Source organism: Oryctolagus cuniculus, chromosome 7 (assembly GCF_051225735.1).
Source record: "Oryctolagus cuniculus isolate XC-2025 breed Fujian yellow rabbit chromosome 7, ASM5122573v1, whole genome shotgun sequence".
Taxonomy (NCBI): domain Eukaryota; kingdom Metazoa; phylum Chordata; class Mammalia; order Lagomorpha; family Leporidae; genus Oryctolagus; species Oryctolagus cuniculus.
The window spans coordinates 46,784,035-46,803,333 of NC_142873.1; positions in this window are offsets into that span (position 1 = coordinate 46,784,035).

The window sequence follows — 19,299 nt, forward strand, 5'->3', positions numbered from 1 at the left end:
CAGTCTGTGTGACTTTGTCTTTCCTTGGTGCATATCTGCCTCTGTGTCTGGAGTTCTCCTTCTTAGAAGAACACCAGTCATATTGTGCGGTCTATCTGAATGACCTCGGCTACCTCTGTAAAGACCCTGTTTCCAAATATGGTCACATTACAAGGTCCTGGAAATAAAGACATCATCCTATCCTTTTGGAAGGAACATATTTCAACCCACAGAAGAGCCTCAGACAAGACTAAAAATTAATTGGGAGATTAATATTCTGGAAAACATTCTGTTTGCTACTGTAGGCACTAGATTCTTTAAGTGTCTCTTTTTTTATTTTTTATTTATTTCAGAGGTAGAGTTACAGAGAGAGGTCTTCCATCTTCTGGTTCACTCCCCAAGTGGCTGCAATAGCAAGAGCTGGGCTGGCTCTCCCACATGGGTGTAGGGGCCCAAGCACACACTTGAGCGATCTTCCACTGCTTTCTTAGGCCTCAAACAGAGGGCTGAATCAGAAGCAGAGCAGCCAGGACACAAACTGGCGCCCTTATGGGATGCCAGCACTGCAGGCAGAGGCTTAGCCCGCTACACCACAGCACCAACCCCAGGCAGTAGATTCTTTGGGCTTCCTTTCTTGCTTTTCTTTCCCCATAAGACGTTTAGGCTGAACCATGTGAAATTGCCATTTTTGAAGTTGATTGAACATCAACAGTTTACTGTTCCAACCTTGTAACTTAGGGATAGCCTGTATCACTCTACCTAGATTTCCTTCTGTTACCGGAGAATGACAGGGTTCTTGTCTTCGTGCAAGAAAGAATTCAGGCGTAAGACAGAGTAGTGGAAAGTAAAAAGTAGCAAAGTTTATTAGGGTAGGGACATCTGTAAGAACGGATGGGCACCTCTCCAGACAGGACCTGAGAGTGCCCAGTCACTCGGACTCGGGGTTGGGGGGGAGCGAGGTTACATGGTTGAGTAGAGAGATTACACCTGACCAGGCCAGGCGGATGACTCAGCAGAGAGGCAGAGGGCTGAGAGCACAGTCTGGTTGAGGCCAGGGGTTTTTAAGGAGATGGGTCTTTGTCTTCATACATCTCCTCCTGAAACAAAGGATTTTATGGATGTAAATGTTAAGAAGTTCCTATCTGAGTTTTCCCTTGAAGGTACATTTCCTCCTCCTGAGTTTTCCCTTGAAGGTATCAGACAGGAGGAAGGGTGAGCAGGACCCCCTAGAGAATCAGGATCTGGAACAGGGTGTTTGAAATGCAAATACTGGGCTGCATCTGGGAGATTGTGGAAGATTTGTCAGGCAGAAGGGGTGGGGACCTCCACCTGGCAGATTATCAGGTAGAAGAGGGCAGGGCAAGATGCAAATACTGAGCTGCCCCTGAAACATTATCAGGATGACTTTGAGATGCAGATGCATATGCTGGACATAGTCTTCTCTTTAGGCCTGTTACACACACATAAGCTCATATCTAACTTCCTACCTAACATTCCCCCCTCAAGAGGCAAATACCCAAAATTCTTCTTTGGGATTATGGGTGGAGTTCCGTTTTCTGTAACTTCATCAAAGCTGGCATGTGGGTGTCACAGAGGATTTGGGTATCTCCTCTTGCTATCTGTCTTATGGTATGCAACAGTGGCTTTGGAAAGACTGTCCTGCTCAGTCCAGAGGGCTGCTCAGGTCGTCCAATGGAATGGGCTGGAAGCCTTGTCTGACGACCATTTGGAGTTTGACAGCTTTTATTCTGTTAGAGACAAAACGAACAAGGGCATTAAAAACACACGGTCCAAAGAGAAGCAGCAAGATTATGGAAGTTATTGGGCCAAGGAGAGGAAATAGCCAAGATTTCCATGACCAGATGTCAGGCCAGAAATCCCAGCCCTGCTTGGCCTGTTCCTGGAGGTGCTTGGCTTTGTCCAGGAAAGTACGAATTTGGGTTTGTACCTGTCCAGTCTGATTGCCCCAGAAACAACACTCTTCTGGAGCATGGCACAGACACCTCCCTGAGCAACAGTTAGCATGTCTAATGCTCATCTGTTTTGGAGAACAACTGCAGCCAAAGAGTTGATCTGATTTTGGAGAGTGAAGAGAGATGCTGCTATTTGGGTGTTAAGACCAGCCAGTTCGGAGGAGAGGCTAGTATACATGTTGTTTGCTGATACTGCACCTGTTGTGCCTGTAGCAACTCCTGCCACTCCAGCCACCCTGCTGACCCCTACCAGGATGGGGATCAGGGGGGGAATCCTCTTGGAAAGTCGAGAAGTAGTGTGTAAGGGAATCGGTATGGAAGCTGAAGCATTAGCAACAGATATAGTAGACAGGACATAGGCCAGGGGACAGAGCCCTGTCCAGTTAGAAGGTAAGCATTGGTAAGCAAGAGTCCCACAGACAAAGTATATCCCCCCTGTGGGAGGGAGGCACCCAGAGAGGTGGTGTACGCTAAGTTGGGAATTTTCAGTAGTGGTGCATTTGAAGAAGTATGTGGCAGCAAAGGAAGCTGCAGTTAGCAGACTAAAACATGGGGTGTTGTTGTGGGAAGTAAAAAGTAGCAAAGTTTATTAGAGTAGGGACATCCACAAGAATGGACGGGCAGCTCTCCAGACAGGACCTGAGAGAGAGTGCCTGATCTACATTTAGGTGGGGGGGTGGGTAAGGAGATAGGTCTCCTCTTCACACATTTCCTCCTGAAACAAAGGATTTTATGGCTGTAAATGTTAAGAAGCTCCTATCTGAGTTTTCCCTTGAAGGTATCAGACAGGAGGAAGCCTAGCTGGTGTCATCCTGGGTTCAGAGGAAGGGTGAGCAGGACCCCCTAGAGAATGGGGATCTGGAACAGGGTATTTGAAATGCAAATACTGGGCTGCATCTGGGAGATTGTGGAAGATTGTCAGGCAGAAGGGGCGGGGACCTCCACCTGGCAGGTTATCAGGTAGAAGGGGGCAGAGCAAGATGCAAATACAGGGCTGCCCCTGAAACATTGTCAGGATGACTTTGAGATGCAGATGCATATGCTGGACATAGACGTCTTCTCTTTAGGCCTGTCACACACACATAAGCTCATATCTAACTTCCTACCTAACACTTCCATAGCCAAAAGGTCAGCTGGAGTCCTCCACTGCCAGAACCAACCTCCCCTAGAATGACAAGGTCAGAGGAGGAATCGAGTCCCTGGAAACTTTGTCTCTATCGCCCCCTACAGTTCCTAAACCGCAAGAAGGGGTGCAGCAGGTGAGGGTGGGGGAAATGCTACAAAAGTGAAACTGGCAGATCCTTCCCCCTCTTAGAGCTTAGGAAAGTGCCCTTGGGAGATGGCTGAGCTCTCACAACTGGAAATAACCTCTCCTTAACCCTGTCTCCCTTCAAGCAGGCTCCTAAGACGGCTGTAACTTACAGCTCGCTTTTCATGGAAGCCAGCCATGTTAAGAAACACAAACTGAATGAATGAGCCAGCCCTGCTGTCTGGTTTGTAGAAAAGTAAGTTCAGGTAGTGAGGGTACTTCAGCCTCCGTATTTGATTTGCCATCCCAGTGGGCATGCAAAACTGTTCTAGCACACCTGCCTCCCCCCCCCCATAAAAGACCTAACTGAAAGAATGCCAGATGACCAGCTTTTCTTCCTACTAAAGATGCTCTCAGCTCTCTGTCTGTATTTTTCCTTTTTCTACCTACTTGTACAGTTCCAGTTCTCACCCAAGCCTGATCTCGCCCAGAGAGCATTGCAGCATGTAAGCGAGACCACACAAGACCAGGCGCTGGTGACGCAGTCTCCCCGTCGTCAGGGAGGAGTAATGGTTTCTTTGGTTGTATTTGTACGGAAGGTGAACAGTCAGGAGGAAGGAGCAGTCAGAGTTGCTGCCAGCTCCCTCCAGCCCTGCTGACCCGATGGGACTGTTCCTCACCGCCTGTTTCCCCCGCTCTCCACTGGATGGGAAGCAGTATTTTGAGTGAAGATTAGGAATTCATGGTTAGTGTTAAAATACCTTTGAGCTATCAGTGCAAACATAACTAGGTAGTGGGTTTTCACTCTTACTGCCAGGTTTCTAAATACCTAAGGAACACAATAATGACAGTCATGTACAAAAATACATTATTGGAAGAACTGAAAATAATGTAAAATAAAGTTTTTTCTCTAGTGGGAAGGTGAAATGAAACAAAATGAAGTCAAGAAAAATGTTTGTGCTGTATTAAGGAAGCTCATGCCTGCCAGGTTCCTACATCCCTCCTCTCTAAATACCCCTTCTAAATACCCCGATCTTGCCTCTTGGGGATTTTCAACCCAAATTATTGTTCTACCTATTAACTCGCCATCATAGAACTCTAGGCAAGCATAATTTTTTTTTAAGATTTGTTTTATTTACTTGCAAGGTACAGTGCTAGGGAGTGGAGAGAGAGATCATCCATCCCCTGGTTCACTCCCCAAATGGCCACAACAGCTGGGTCTGAGCCAGGCCAAAGTCAGGGGCCTGAAACTCCATCTGGGTCTCCCACATGGGTGCAGGGCTTGAGCCGTCTGCTGCTGCTTCCCCAGGTGCATTAGCAGATAGCTGGATCAAAACTAGGGCAGCCAGGACTTGAAGCAGCGTTCCGTTGTGGGACGCTGGTGTCACAGGCAGAGGTTTAACCTGCTGCCCCACAATACCAGCCCCAAGCATAACTTTCAGTACCAAATATACAGTATTCTCTAAGTTAGGGCCCAGCCTAGTGGGTGAAGCCAGAGTCTGCAATGCCAATATATGAAAGCCTATTTGATCCCAGCTGCTCCACTTCAGATCCAGCTCCCTGCTAATGGACTGGGGAAAGCATTGGAAGATGGCCCAAGTACTTGGGCCCCTTGCCACCCATGTGAGAGATCTGGGTGAAGCTCCTGGCTATGCCTGGCTGAGCCCTGGCCATTGTGGCCACTTGGGGGAGTGAACCAGCAGATAGAAGATCTCTCTCATGCTCTCTCTCACTCTCTGACTTTTAAATAAATAAATCTTAATAAAAATCTCTATGGTGCAGACAACAGAGAAATCTCTTGAATTTAAGTCACTAAAAATGAGTCATAGGTTTTATGTCTCAGGTTTAAAATTTTTTGATAGTATTCTTAGTCTCCCACTACTGTGGCCAGTTTAGAAATGAAGAATTGGCTTATTCCTCATCTTAATTATGGATTTAAAATTAGAGAGGTTTCAGGCAAAGATACCTCAAAGGAAAAAAAAAACTACAGACCAATATCCCTTATAAATATGAATGCAGAAATCCTCAACAACATACTAGCAAACCAACTCCCAACAGCTCATTAAGAGTATACACTAGGAGGGGCCAGCGCTGTGGTGCAGCGGGTAAGGCTGCTCCTACAGTGCTGGCATCCCATATGGGCACTGGTTCAAGTCCCAAATGCTCCAGTTCTGATCCGGTTCCCTGCTAATGCGCCTGGGAAGGCAGTGGAAGGTGGCCCAAGTCCTTGAGCCCCTGCACCGGTGTGGGAGACCTGAGGGAAGCTCCTGGCTCCTGGCTTCGGATTGGCCCAGCTCTAGCCATTGCAGCCTGTGGGGAGCAGCCCGGACTGGACTGAGTTACTGGAATTAAGACTTATTCTATGCATCTGCTCTCCCACAATATGGCGCTGGGAGAGAAGTAAACAGCTTCTGCACAGCTGCCTCCAGTTCAACCAATAAACTGTAGGACTTGCTCCTGATTGGAGGAGAGCAGCGTACTCGGCGTGTGGGCAGCCGAGTTGGGATTGGCAGAGGAGGACTATAAAGGAGGAGAGAGACGGCATGCACCGGGGAACATCTAAGGGGAACATCTAGCTGAAGGAACACCTGTGCAGCCCCCGAGAAAGCCGGCCGGCGGTGTGCCGCTCCCCTGCGGAAGTGGGGAATGTGGCCAGGGGGAACTGCCCTTCCACGGAGGTGGAAGGGACAGTAGCCAACCCGGGAAGAACCAGCAGCAAACCCGGGGAGGGCCGAGCAGACCAAAGAACAGCGCAGGGTCCTGTGTCGTTCCTCCACGAAGAGGGGGAGCGACAGCAGCCATTTGAGGGGTAAACCAGAAGGTGGAAGACTTTTCTCTATCTCTATCTATCTATATCTCTATCTCTCTATGTCTATCTCTCTGCCTCTGCCTCTGTCTCTGCCTCTCTGTAACTCTGCCTTTCAAATAAATAAATTAAAAAAAAAAAAGAGTACACAATAAGAGCCAGTGGGATTTATCACAAAAATACAAGAGTATTTCAACATAAGAAAGTCAATCAATGTGATAACACCACATTAATAGAACAAAAGGGAAAAAAACACATGGTAATCTTGATGCAGAATGGAGTATTTGCAAATCACATATCCAATAAAGGTTTATATTATTATAAATAATATATTTTATGTTCATAATATATAAAAAATTCTTACAACTCAAAAACAAGAAGGCAATCCAGTTTTTAAGTGGGCAAAGGACTTAAGTAGACATTTTTCCAAAGAAGATATGCAAATGGCCCACAAGCACATGAAGAGATGTTTAACATCACTAATCACAAGGAAAATGAAAATCAAACCACGATGAAATACCACTTCACACCCACTAAACTGGCTATAATTTTTTAAGCAGAAAACAAGTGTCAGTGAGAATATAGAAAAAATAGGAATTGGGTAGATATAAAATGCAGCCACTGGAAAAGTTAAACCTAGAATTAGCATATAACCCAGCAGTTCCTCCAGTAGGTGTAAATCCAGGAGAGTTGAAAACAAGTCTATGCATAAAAAATTGCAGCAGCAGCATTCATAGTAACCAAAATCTGTAAACAACCTGAATGTGCATTAATAGAAGGGTGAAGAAGCACATTGTGGGGATATAGACAATGACTCTTATCCAGCCATTGAAAAGGAATGAAACACTGCAACTTGGATGAACCTCAGAAACATTAGATTAACCCAAAAAGGTGATATTCCAAATAAGCAAATCCATAGGGACAGAAGACAGGGTAGTGGTTGCCAGGGGTGGCAGGGAGGGGACAGAGGAGTGGTTCCTAACAGTGCTGTTCTTGGGTGATGTGAACGTGTTGAAACTAAGAAAAAGTGGTGTTTGCACAACACTGTGCACTAAGTGCCAAGGAGTTGTACACTTTAAAATCATTAGTTGTACGTTACACAAATTTCACCTGAATTTTTACAAAAATTACCCAGAATGAAATGCTGAGATGCCACTCTACTTCTTCCAGTTGTGGTTTTGCTTTTGTTTCTGCTTTTGTTTTTAAGATTTATTGATTTATTTGAAAGGCAGAGTTGCAGAGAGCCAGAGGCAGAAAAACAGAGAGAGAGGTCTTCCATCCGCTAGTTCACTCCCCAGATGGCCGCCATGGCTGGAACTGTGCTGATCCAAAGCTGGGAGCCAGGAGCTTCCGGGTCTCCCACGCAAATGCAGGGGCCCAAGGACTTGGGCCATCTTCTACTGCTTTCCAGGCCACAGCAGAGAGCTGGATCAGAAGTGGAGCAGCTGGGACTCGAACCGGCGCCCAAATGGGATGCTGGCACTGCAGGCAGCAGCTTTACTCACTATTCCGCAGCGCCGGCCCCCAGTGTTGTATGGTTTGTCCCCCAGATGTTCCTGCTGGCAGTTTGGTCTCAGTGCAGCACCCTTTAAAGGGTGATTAGGTCAGCAGGAGTGCTGCCCTTGGAGGGATGCACAAGACACCCCCGTTTGCCCCTGAGAGCGAGCCCGCCTGGTTCCTGGAGCTCCCTGGCTTCCGGTCTCACCATGCATGCTCCCACCACGAGAACATCAGCAGAGGCTGAGCCAACAGAGCCGCCTACTCTCTGACTTCCAGACCTGAAAACTGTGAGCTGAATAGACCTCTTTCCGTGCACAGTAGCCAGCCTCGCAGATTTTGTTACAGCAATGGAAAACGTACCTTACAACCAGGAAGGTTATCACTGAAGCAAAAGACAAAATAGGAAATAAGAGTTGGCAGGAACGTGGTGAATCAGTGGAAATGTAAAATGATGCAAATGCCCTGGCGGTTTTTCAGAAAGCTCAACAGAATTACACAGCTATGGAGCCAAAAGAACTGAAAGGTGGGGCTCAGACGCTGGATGCCAATGTTTATTGCAGCGTTATCCACGACAACCTAGATATCCATCGACAGATGAACAGATAAACAAATGTGCCACACACACACACGCACACACACACACCACAAACACATACACACACACACAGCACACACACACACACCATACATACACACAGAGCACACATACACACGCACCACACACACACCACAAACACACGCGCCACACACGAAAGGAGCGGAAGCTCAGATACCTGCTACACGTGAGCAAGCCTGGAAAACTCCTAAGTGAAATGCACTTGACAGTGAAGGACAAAGGCCGTGTTAGCCCACTTAGGAGAAATCTCTAGAATAGGCAAATTCACAGAAACAGAAAATAGTTTAGAGCTTGCCAGGGGCTGCAGAGAGAGAGGGGAACGGGAAGTGGATGTGACAGGTCCAGCGTCTCTGGAATGTTCTAGAAACAGGGGTAATAGAGGCACAACTTCATGAGTGTAATTAATGCCACCCAGTCCTACACTCAATGGTTGAGATAGGTGATCTTGCGATATGTATATTTTACCACAACTTCTAAAGGCCATCATAATATACCAATAACCACTGAAGTGTACACTCTATTTTTTAAAGGTTTATTTATTTATTCATTTGAAAGAATTACAGAGAGGGAGAGACAGAGACAGAGAGAGAGAGAGAGAGAGATTGATCTTCCATTTGCTGGTTCACTCCCCAGATGACAGCAAGGGCCAGGCTAGACCAGGCCAAAGCCAGGAGCCAGGAGCTTCTTCCGGGTCTCCCACACAAATGCAGGGGCCAAGGACTTGGGCCATCTTCTACTGCTTCCCAAGCCATAGCAGAGAGCTGGATCAGAAGAGGAGCAGCAGAGACTCGAACCGGCGCCCATGTGGGATGCTGGCACTGCAGGCAGCAGCTTTACCTGCTCCGCCACAGGGCCAGCCCCTGAATTGTACACTTTAAATGTGTGAGTTTATTCACTGTTTTTAAAAAATGAAAAATGCAAATAGTAGCAAACAGCCAGCAAGGGGCCAAACTAACACTCTTAGCACCAGAAGTCCTTTGTCAGCCATGGTACCAGTGTACAGAAAGGCCTGACATGTCCAAATTCAGTGATGTCTCCTAAAACACTAGTATGTATGCAGCTTTTCTGTTGAAAGCAAAAACAGTATTTGTATTGATACTAAACAAAACTATTATAGTAGTTAAAAAAAAGTAAGGGGTCTGGGAAATGTGTCAATCTTGTGTTTGTGATGAAATGTTTGTAGATCACGTCTGTTTCAGTGCTTAGCAGAAAGCTCAGTGGCCGAGCAGACCTTGAGTAGGTTTCCTTTTCTTCCATTCTTGCCTTATCGGGGCCCCCTGAGCTACACAAGGCTGCAAACTCCTCTCACTTGAACTCTCAGAACCCTTTCGGTACTGTGGCCTGACTCTTACCAACAGCCCAATGTGGGGAGCAACTCGGACTAGACTAAGTTACTGGAATTAAGACTTATTCTATGCATCTGCTCTCCCACAATATGGCGCTGGGAGAGGAGGAAACAGCTTCTACACAGCTGCCTCCAGTTCAACCAATAAACTGTAGGACCTGCTCCTGATTGGAGGAGAGCAGCGTACTCGGCGTGTGGGTAGCAGAGTTGGGATTGGCAGAAGAGGACTATAAAGGAGGAGAGAGATAACATGCACCAGGAACATCTATCTGAAGGAACACCTGTGCAGCCCCCGAGAGAGCCGGCTGGCGGTGTGCCGCTCCCCCGCGGAAGTGGGGAAAGTGGCAGGGGGAACCGCCCTTCCACGGAGGTGGAGGGGACGGTAGCCAACCCTGGAAGAACCAGCAGCAAACCCGGGGAGGGCCGAGCAGACAAAAGAACAGCGCAGGGTCCTGTGTCGTTCCTCCGCGAAGAGGGGGAGTGACATAATGGTGCCATGACTCAGATAGGAAGCCTAGGCAGGGTTTAGTGTCGTTCCCCCATGAAGAGGGGGAGCGACATAATGGTGCCGTGACTCGGATAGAAAACCTAGGAGGGAAGAAACGGGAAGAAGTGGGAAAATACCGGAGAGAGAGACTAGCAAAGAGCCTAGGGAAAAGTCGGACGGAAAAGGTGCTGGAAGAAGCTATTGAAAGCCTAGGCATAGACTCGGATGCGGACTATGGTAGGGAAGCTAGGAGATTGAAAGCAAAAGTGAAACCTAGAAGAAACTTAGACTCGGATACGGACTGTGGGGAGAAGCCAGGAGAAATGAGAGGGGAATATTGTTGGAAGAAAAGTTAGGAAACATACCGGGTAGAGAAAAATGTTAGGGAGGATGAAGCTGCGGGGGCAGGCTGAGGCGGAGACGTAAGCTATGTTGGGATTCGTCGAGTCAGCCCGGGGAACAAGGGGCGAAAATCTGGAACCAGAGGCGGAGACGTGGGCCAGGTTGGAATCCGTCAGATTAGCCCGGGGAGCAAAAGACAGGAAGCCAAACAGTAAGGTGGAAACGTAGGCTAGGTTGAATTCGCCAGGTTAGCCCGGGGAACTTAGACTGAATACCGGTAGCGGAAACGTGAGCTAGGCTGTGTGACTCGCGGAAGCCGCCGCGCACAGAGAGAGCGCGTGGGGCACAAACGGGGAGAGCGCACAGGGCGTGAATAGGAAACGTGGGGCTAGCGCGAGGCCATGGTGCGGGTGCGAAGGGCACAGAGACCACGGAGCGCGCGAAGCCGGGAAGCCGCCACGGGGCAAGGCGCCGAGAAGCAGCCTCGGGGTAGGCGCCGGGAAGCCGCAGGGATAAGAGAAATAGAAGTATAGAAGTAAAATGAGAAAAATAGGAATGCTGGCAGATAGAAGTAAAATAGGAGAAATAGGAATGCCCGGAGGTAGAGAAATAGAGAAAAATAAGGCCTCCCCACAACATGGCAATGAGAGAGCTTGGATTCAGTCTGCCTGATTAGTAAGACGATAAGCACCTGTGGGCGGCTGCAGGTCACCAAAGACAGGCACGTTATCAACACCAATAAGTCTCCCCACAATACGGCAATGAGAAGGCTTGGATTCGGTTTGCCTGATTGGTAGGGCTTGTAAGCACCTGCAGGCAGTTCTAGCAGAGCAGAGCATGCGCTGCAGGGCACCGAACACAGGCACGCATCAGCGCCTAAAAACCTCCTCACAACATGGCGAAGAGAGGACCCGGATTCGGTTTGCCTGATTGGTAAGGCTTGTAAGCACCTGTGGGCAACTCTAGCAAGCAGAGCAGAGTGTGTGCCGTGGGGCACCGAAGACAGGCGCGTATCAACGCCAAAAATAAAAAGAAAGGGGGATCTATGGGGAGCAACTCGGACTAGACTAAGTTACTGGAATTAAGACTTATTCTATGCATCTGCTCTCCCACAATATGGCGCTGGGAGAGGAGGAAACAGCTTCTACACAGCTGCCTCCAGTTCAACCAATAAACTGTAGGACCTGCTCCTGATTGGAGGAGAGCAGCGTACTCGGCGTGTGGGTAGCAGAGTTGGGATTGGCAGAAGAGGACTATAAAGGAGGAGAGAGATAACATGCACCAGGAACATCTATCTGAAGGAACACCTGTGCAGCCCCCAAGAGAGCCGGCTGGCGGTGTGCCGCTCCCCCGCGGAAGTGGGGAAAGTGGCAGGGGGAACCACCCTTCCACGGAGGTGGAGGGGACGGTAGCCAACCCGGGAAGAACCAGCAGCAAACCCGGGGAGGGCCGAGCAGACAAAAGAACAGCGCAGGGTCCTGTGTCGTTCCTCCGCGAAGAGGGGGAGTGACATAATGGTGCCGTGACTCGGATAGGAAGCCTAGGCAGGGTTTAGTGTCGTTCCTCCACGAAGAGGGGGAGTGACAGCCCAAGTATTTGGCACACTCCTAAGGAGCCAGGAGCTTTCCCCATTCGTGCCTTACCCTCAAACACTTAATAAAGCTTCAACTGTTTCCTCGAATGAAATGAAGAAGGAAATAATTTGGGAGTTTTTAGATATCTTTACACAACTCTACTCAGTTCTGCTGGGGTTTCTTAAATATATTTTTAAGATTTACTTATTTACTTATTTGAAAAGCAGAATTACAGAGAGAGGGAGAGAGAGGGAGAGATAGATCGTCAGTCCACTAGTTCACTCCCCAGCATCAAAGACTGGGCGAGGCCAAAGCCAAGACCCTGGAACTCCATCCAGGTCTCCCATGAGGGTGCAGGGGCCCAAGCACTTGGGCCATCTTCTGCTGCTTTTCCAGGCATCCCATCCAAGGGAGCTGGATGGGAAGTGGAGCAGCCAGGACATGAACCAGCACCCCTGTGGGATGCTGGCATTACAGGCAAAGGCTTAACCTGCTATGCCACAACACCAGCCCTGTGCTACTTATTTAAACTTATTTAAATATGAAACTTATTTAAATATAAAAATATTTTAGACCTGGGGACACCGTGTCTCTGTCGCAGTTATTCAGCTGGAACACTGTAGCACAGAAAAAGCCACATAAATAGGTCTGGCTGTGTTCCAATAAAACTTGATTGATAGAAACAGAGTTGGCCCAAAGGCTGTAGTTTTCAACAATTGAGTTGGGAAATGGGGATGTGTTTAAGCCTACACATCATATGATGTTCATCCCCTTAAAAGGCAGAGCTTAATTGCTCTCCCCTTGAGTGTGAGCGAGATATAATGACTCACCTCTAACAAATAAAATATGGCAGAAGTAATGGGCTGCCACTTCCCAAATCAGATTGTGTTACAGGAAGACCGTGGCTTCCATCCTGATGTTTCTCTCTCCACCTGCCCCCTTCACACACACACAATCTGTCTTGGAGAAGTCTATCACCCGCAGCCCCGTGCAGGGATCCGCCTGGCTGGAACTGGTTTCAGCCCCGGGGAGTCTTGCAGGAAAAGCAGCCCCACAAGCAGCTCCTGCAACCACTCGAGGGGCCCTGGAGCCAGAGCCACCATGACCCTCTCCCCAGAGTCTTGACCTTCAGAGATGGCGTGAGAGGATAGACTTTCAACTCCTGGAATCTGGGTTACTTTGTAATGTAGCAGTGAACAGCAGACAGGGAGGACTGGGGGTTACGATGCCAGTGGCACAGCTGATCCCAAACGAGGCAACCCCGTAAGTGACTGGTGTGCCAGGCAGGTAGTGCTTGAAGATGTTAGCGAAAGTAACATTATTGAACTAAGAGAGACTCCTGTTTCCTGAGTGCACACTGTATTTATTTGTGATTAAAAAAAAAAAAATCCAGGATACTGTTAAACAAAACCACCAGGGGCCGGCACTGTAGCATAGAAGGTAAAGCCGCTGCCTGCAGTGCTGGCATCCCATATGAGCACATTTCTAGTCTCGGCTGTTCCACTTTCAATCCAGCTCTCTGCTATGGCCTGGGAAAGCAGTAGAAGATGGCCCAAGTCCTTGGGCCCCTGCATTTGCATGGGAGACCCAGAAGAAGCTCCTGGTTCCTGGCTTCATGTCGGCACAGCTCCAGCTGTTGCAGCCAACTGAGGAGTGAACCAGCAGATGGAAGGTGGAAGACTTCTCTCTCTGCCAATGCTAGTTAGGAAGTCAGATATGAGCTTATGTGTGTGTGACAAAGGCCTAAAGAGTTGACATCTAGGTCCAGCATATGCATCTCAAAGTCATCCTGACAACCTGCCGGGTGGGGGTCCCCGCCCCTTCTGCCTGATCACCTTCCAGGTGCAGCCCAGTATGTGCACTTCAAACATCCTAGGGATCTTCCAGAGGGTCCCGCCCATCCTTCCTCTAAGCAGGGCAATGGCAGCCAGGCTTCCTGCTGTTTCTGAGAACTTCAGAAGGAAAACTCAGATAGGAACTTTTCGCATTTACATCCAAAAAGTCCTTTGTTCCGGGAAGAGCAGAGGCGGGAAGGCAAGGCCCATCCCCTTAAAAGCCCACCCCCCCCACCCCACCCCCCACCCCCGGCCTCAACTGGACTGCGCGCTCAGCCCTCTGCCTCTGCTGAGCCGCCCGCCCGGCCTGGCCAGGTGTACTCTCTCCACTCAATCATGTAACCTCGCTCTCCCCTCGTCTGAGCGACTGGGCACTCTCTCCCAGGTTCTGTCTGGAGAGGTGCCCATCTGTTCTTATGGATGTCCCTGCCCTAATAAACCTTGCTATTTGCTTTCCACTTAACTCTGTCTCACGCCTGAATTCTTTCTTGCGCGAAGACAAGGACCCTCGCAGTTCTCCAGTAACACCTCTCCTCTGTGTGTAACTCTGACTTTCAAATAAATAAATAAATCTTTAAAAAAAAAAAAAAGCTGGCAATAAATAAATCTCCAAATGGAAGACCCAGAGTGTGCAAGGCAGGATTAAGGCCCCCCAATGCTGGGACTGAGTTGCAATGCTCCTCAAGGAAGCATTTGCTCCAATATATAATAAAAATCTGAAGCATTTATTCACAGAACACATGACTTTTTACAAAACTCCTACTTCTGGTGTGTCTAATTTGAAGTTTCATAGGTTTGATTCAAGATAAAAATGTGGAATTGGTAGTAAGGGAAAGGAAACCATGTGCTTTGTCAAGTCTAAGCCTAGTACTGACAAAATGAAAAAGGAGCTCTTTAAGCACATTTGTAAAAGCTGAAGAAACCAGTTTAACATGATTGACTCTGTGGGAGTGGAAGATGGAGCAGGGTGGAGGGACTGGGCTTGGTTTTTTGCTTCCATGGGGGCGTGACTAAATTATATGTGATTGCTACTTTAATAAAAAAAAAACTAAATTTTTTATCTTTTTTAAAAAGATTTATTTATTGGGGCCAGCACTGTGGCATAGTGGGTAAAGCCGCGGCCTGCAGTGCCATCATCCCACGTGGGCCCCGGTTTGAGTCCCAGCTGCTCTACTTCCAATCCAGCTCTCTGCTATGGCCTGGGAAAGCAGTAGAAGATGGCCCAAGTCCTTGGGCCCCTGCACCCGCATGGGAGACCCGGAAGAAGCTCCTGGCTTCAGGTCAGCACAGCTCTGGCCACTGCAGTCAACTGGGGAGTGAATCAGCAGATGGAAGACATCTCTCTCTGTGTCTTTCTCTTTCTCTCTCTCTCTCTGTCTCTCCTCTCTGTGTGTAACGCTGGCCCCTGCTCCACTTCTGATACAGCTCTCTGCTATGACTTGGGAAAGCAGTAGAAGATGGCCCAAATGCTTGGGCCCCTGCACCCACGTGGGAGATCCAGAAGAAGCTCCTGGCTCCCAGCTTTGGATCAGGTCAGCTCCAGTCATTGCAGCCATTTGGGGAGTGAACCAGAAGATGGAAGACCTCTCTCTCTCTCTACCTCTCTCTGTAACTCTTTCAAATAAATAAAATAAAATTTTTTAAAAATGTGTTACAGACTTGCAGCTTAGATATTTAAACGGCACAGCTGTAGTCAGGGACCTCTCGAGCCAGCAGAGGAGGTAAGTTCAGCATATAGTCTGCAGAGAAGTGCCTCGCGAATGAATGCTCCAAGACTTGTTTTTTCAATGTTGCATTTATTTTCATCTCCTTAAAAGGCAGAGAGAGAGAGAGAGAGAGAGAGAGAGAGAGAGAATGAATCTCCAAATTGCTGGTTCACTTCCCCAAATGCCTGCAACAGCCCAGGGCTCAGCCAGGCTGAAGTTGGAACTCCATCTAGGCTTCCCACATGGGTGGCAAGGGCCCAGTTACGGGGCCATCACCCACTGCCTCCTGGGATCCATTAGCAGGAAGCTGGGATATAAGCAGAGTGGCCAGGACTTGACCTGGGACTCCAGTAGGGGACACGGAGCAGTGGTTAACCTGCTGAGACACAACACTTGCCCCTCCAAGAGATGTGGCCATTTCTGGCGGACTCATTATCCCTGCCTCTGTCTCTCCAGTGGTGGGATCTTCAGCCAGGCAGAGGGACAGGAGGGAGCCAGTGCACTGCTTCCCAGCCCCTCACACACGTGCACCCTTTAACCACAGGTATGCAGTGCTCAGAGAGGAATTGCAGAGCCGGGGGTGGGGGGGGCCTAATTTGCACAGCGAGCCCAAGGTCTTCCTCAGAAGGAAAAGACCACTACTCAAACCCTTGCGTGGAGTACCTGGGGGTGGGGAGGAGGCGGGGGCAGCGGGCAAGCCTGGAAGGGGAGGCAGAGCTGCGGAATCAGGACCATGTGTGGACGAGCTCCAAAATGGCCTGTGTGAGAGCAAGCGGCAGCCTCTGAAGAACCGGTCTGTTGGGCTTCACAGCCCTGGGGAGCGCCCAGGGCCAAGCTGTGCTCTTGGGAGAAGAACTTCCTCTTCCCACCCAACCCAAGAACGTGGCAGTGACCCTCATCCTGGAAGCAAGGGTGTGCTCGCGCGCCCATAACTGTGGAGCAAAGGCTCCGGGGGGCTGTGCCTCGGTCACCACAGGGAACCCCTGAGGCAGCAGAGGGGACAGCAGCGCCAGCATCCAGGACCCACCCCTTGTCAGTCCACCCACCCTCCCTTTTTCCATGTTAGGAGCTAGGAGCAGCCCGGGGGCAGGGTAAGACATGGCCCGGTGCCTGCCTACACAGGTTGGGGACTGTTTTGCAACTCCTAATATCAACCTTGGGGTGCCTTGCATCTTCCTCCCCTGAATAGGGTGTGCACAGTTACAGACTCAAGGGCTGAAAGTGAGAGTCCCTGCTGGGGCTCCTGGGGAACCGTGCCGTTCACTCCCCTGAGCCCTGTCCAGCCCTCAGCCGGAAGTTTCCAGAGCTTAGCAGTCTGTCCAAGTGCAGAAGAAGAAGGGGAGGGACGAGAGGAGCATCAGCTTCCAGGAGGCAGGGATTGACCTTGACCTTAAAGAACCTCTCCAAAAGAAATTTTTTTAATCAGTCATATTTATTTATTTATTTGGAAGGCAGAGTTACAGAGAGAGAGAGAGAGAGAGAGAGAGAGAGAGAGAGAGATCTTCCATCCACTGGTTCACTCCACAAATGGCCACAACAACCAGAGCTGGGCCAGGCCAAAGCCAAGAGCCAGGAGCTTCTTCCAGGTCTCCCACATGAGTGCAGGGGTCCAAGCTCTTGGGCCATCCTCTACTGCTTTCCCAGGCACATTAACAGGAAGCTACATCAGAAGTGGAGCAGCTAGGACCCAAGCCAGCGCCCCAAAGAGGTGCCGGTGCTGCAGGCAGATCAACCCACCACACCACAATGCCAGCCCCTCCGAAAAGTTTTTAATTGGAGAGGAAGCAGTAGGGGGAAGCATGGAGGAGAGAGAGAAATCACGCCCCCCCCCAAATGCCTGCAGCAGCAAGGATTAGACCAGGCCAAAGTCAAGAGCTGGGAACCCAATTTCAGTCTCTCACGGGGGTGGCAAGGACCCGAGTACTTAAGCCATCACCACTGCCTTCCAGAGTGTACGTTAGCAGGAAACTGGAATTGGGGCCTGCCTCACGGCTCACTTGGCTAACCCTCCGCCTGCGGCGCCAGCACCCAGGGTTCTAGTCCCAGTCGAGGAGCCGGATTCTGTCCCGGTTGCTCCTCTTCCAGGCCAGCTCTCTGCTGTGGCCAGGGAGTGCAGTGGAGAATGGCCCAGGTGCTTGGGCCTTGCACCCCATGGGAGACCAGGAGGAAGCACCTGGCTCCTGGCTTCAGATCGGCACAATACACCGGCCACAGTGCGCCGGCTGTAGGGGCCATTTGGGGGGGTGAACCAACGGAATGGAAGACCTTTGTCTCTCTCTCTCACTGTCTAAATCTGCCTGTAAAAAAAAAAAAGAAAAGAAAAGAAAAAAAAAAAAAGGAAAAAAAGGGAGCGGAGCCAGGGCTCCAGCCCAGGCAGTACAATACAGGACCTGGGCATCCAAAGCATCATAGTAGCCACTATGCCAAGTGCGCATCCCAAAGAACTTTTTCTATGAGCATGCGTGCAACAAATTGAGTGCTTTTGCCCCACTCAGCTGTCTGTCTTGAGTCTCCCAGGGGACGAAGCAGTGTTAAAGGAGATGAACACGGCTGTTTGGGAAGAAGCCGCACCTGTCCCGAGCAAGCGAGGCTGCACTGCCCCACCACACTCCTCGCCAGGGCGCCAAGCCCACGGCAGCACATGTCATTGTGGAAAACTGATGGCTACAGCTGAAAACAAGAACTTGCTAAGCACTGTGAAAACACACTGTCTGCATCACCTTCTTTACTTTTTAGATACTATTGATAGCCTCAATTTACAGGTGAGCAAATGGTGAGATTTAAGTAAATTTCCCAAAATCATACAACCACCTAACAAAGCAGACCCTCTTTAAAAATTATTTATTTATTTGAAAGAGTTACAGAGAGAGAGATCTTCCATCCTCTGGTTCACTCCCCAAATCACCAGAGCCTGGAACTCCAACCGAGTCTCCCACGTGGCAGCAGAGGCCCAAGCACTTGGGCCCTCTCCCACTGCTTTCCCAGGCCCATCAGCAGGGAGCTGGATCAGAAGTGGAGTAGCCAGCACTGGAACCAGTGCCCATGTGGGACGTTGGCGACGCAGGAGGCGATTTAACCCTCTGCACCACACTGCCAGCCCAGATGGCCTTGTTACTCCCACTTTACAGACACAGAAGCTGAGGCGAAGGTGGGCTCTGTATCTGGATGAGTCTCTCTGATCACACGCTGGGGCTGGGCATGCACAAAAGCAGGGCAGAGCAGGAGGTGGAGATCCTGGGCAAGGCAGACACCCCTTATCCCTGCGCTTGAGGCCAGTTTCCAAACCCGAGTCGTGAAAAATTTGTGTTTTATAGAGAACGCTACCTTAGTCGGGAAATTGACGACGCTCTGCCGAGGCAGATCTTGGCAATGATACATCACTGGTGTCCGGTTTAGGATCCGAAAAACAAATAACCTCTGAACTAACCTCAGCAATAAGTAGGTGAAAGTGTAAACGCCTGGGGTCCGATGTCACAAAGCTGTAGTAATTGTCCCTAACTGTTCTTTGAGGTTTTTGTTTATTTATTTTCATTTTATTTGAAAGGCAGAGAAAGAGAAGAGACAGATCTTCCATTTGCTGCTTCTCTCACAAAATGCCCTCGACAGCAAGGGCTGGGCCTGGCCTCAGCCAGGAGCTGGAGACTCCATCCGGGCCTCCCCAGGCACTGAGCCATCACCGCAGCCTCCCGGGGTGTGCACTAGCGGGCAGCTGCACCGGAAGCTGGTGGTGGTCTGGTATCCCTCAGGGGCAGAGCCGTCCATCTCAGCTTGATGCCTGTGTGGGTGGCCAGAGCTGTTTCAGACCTAGGGCACAAAAAAAAAAAAAAAAAAAAAGCCAGGGTGGGACTCCGGTGTGGGATGGGGGTGTCCCAAGCTTCACATTAACC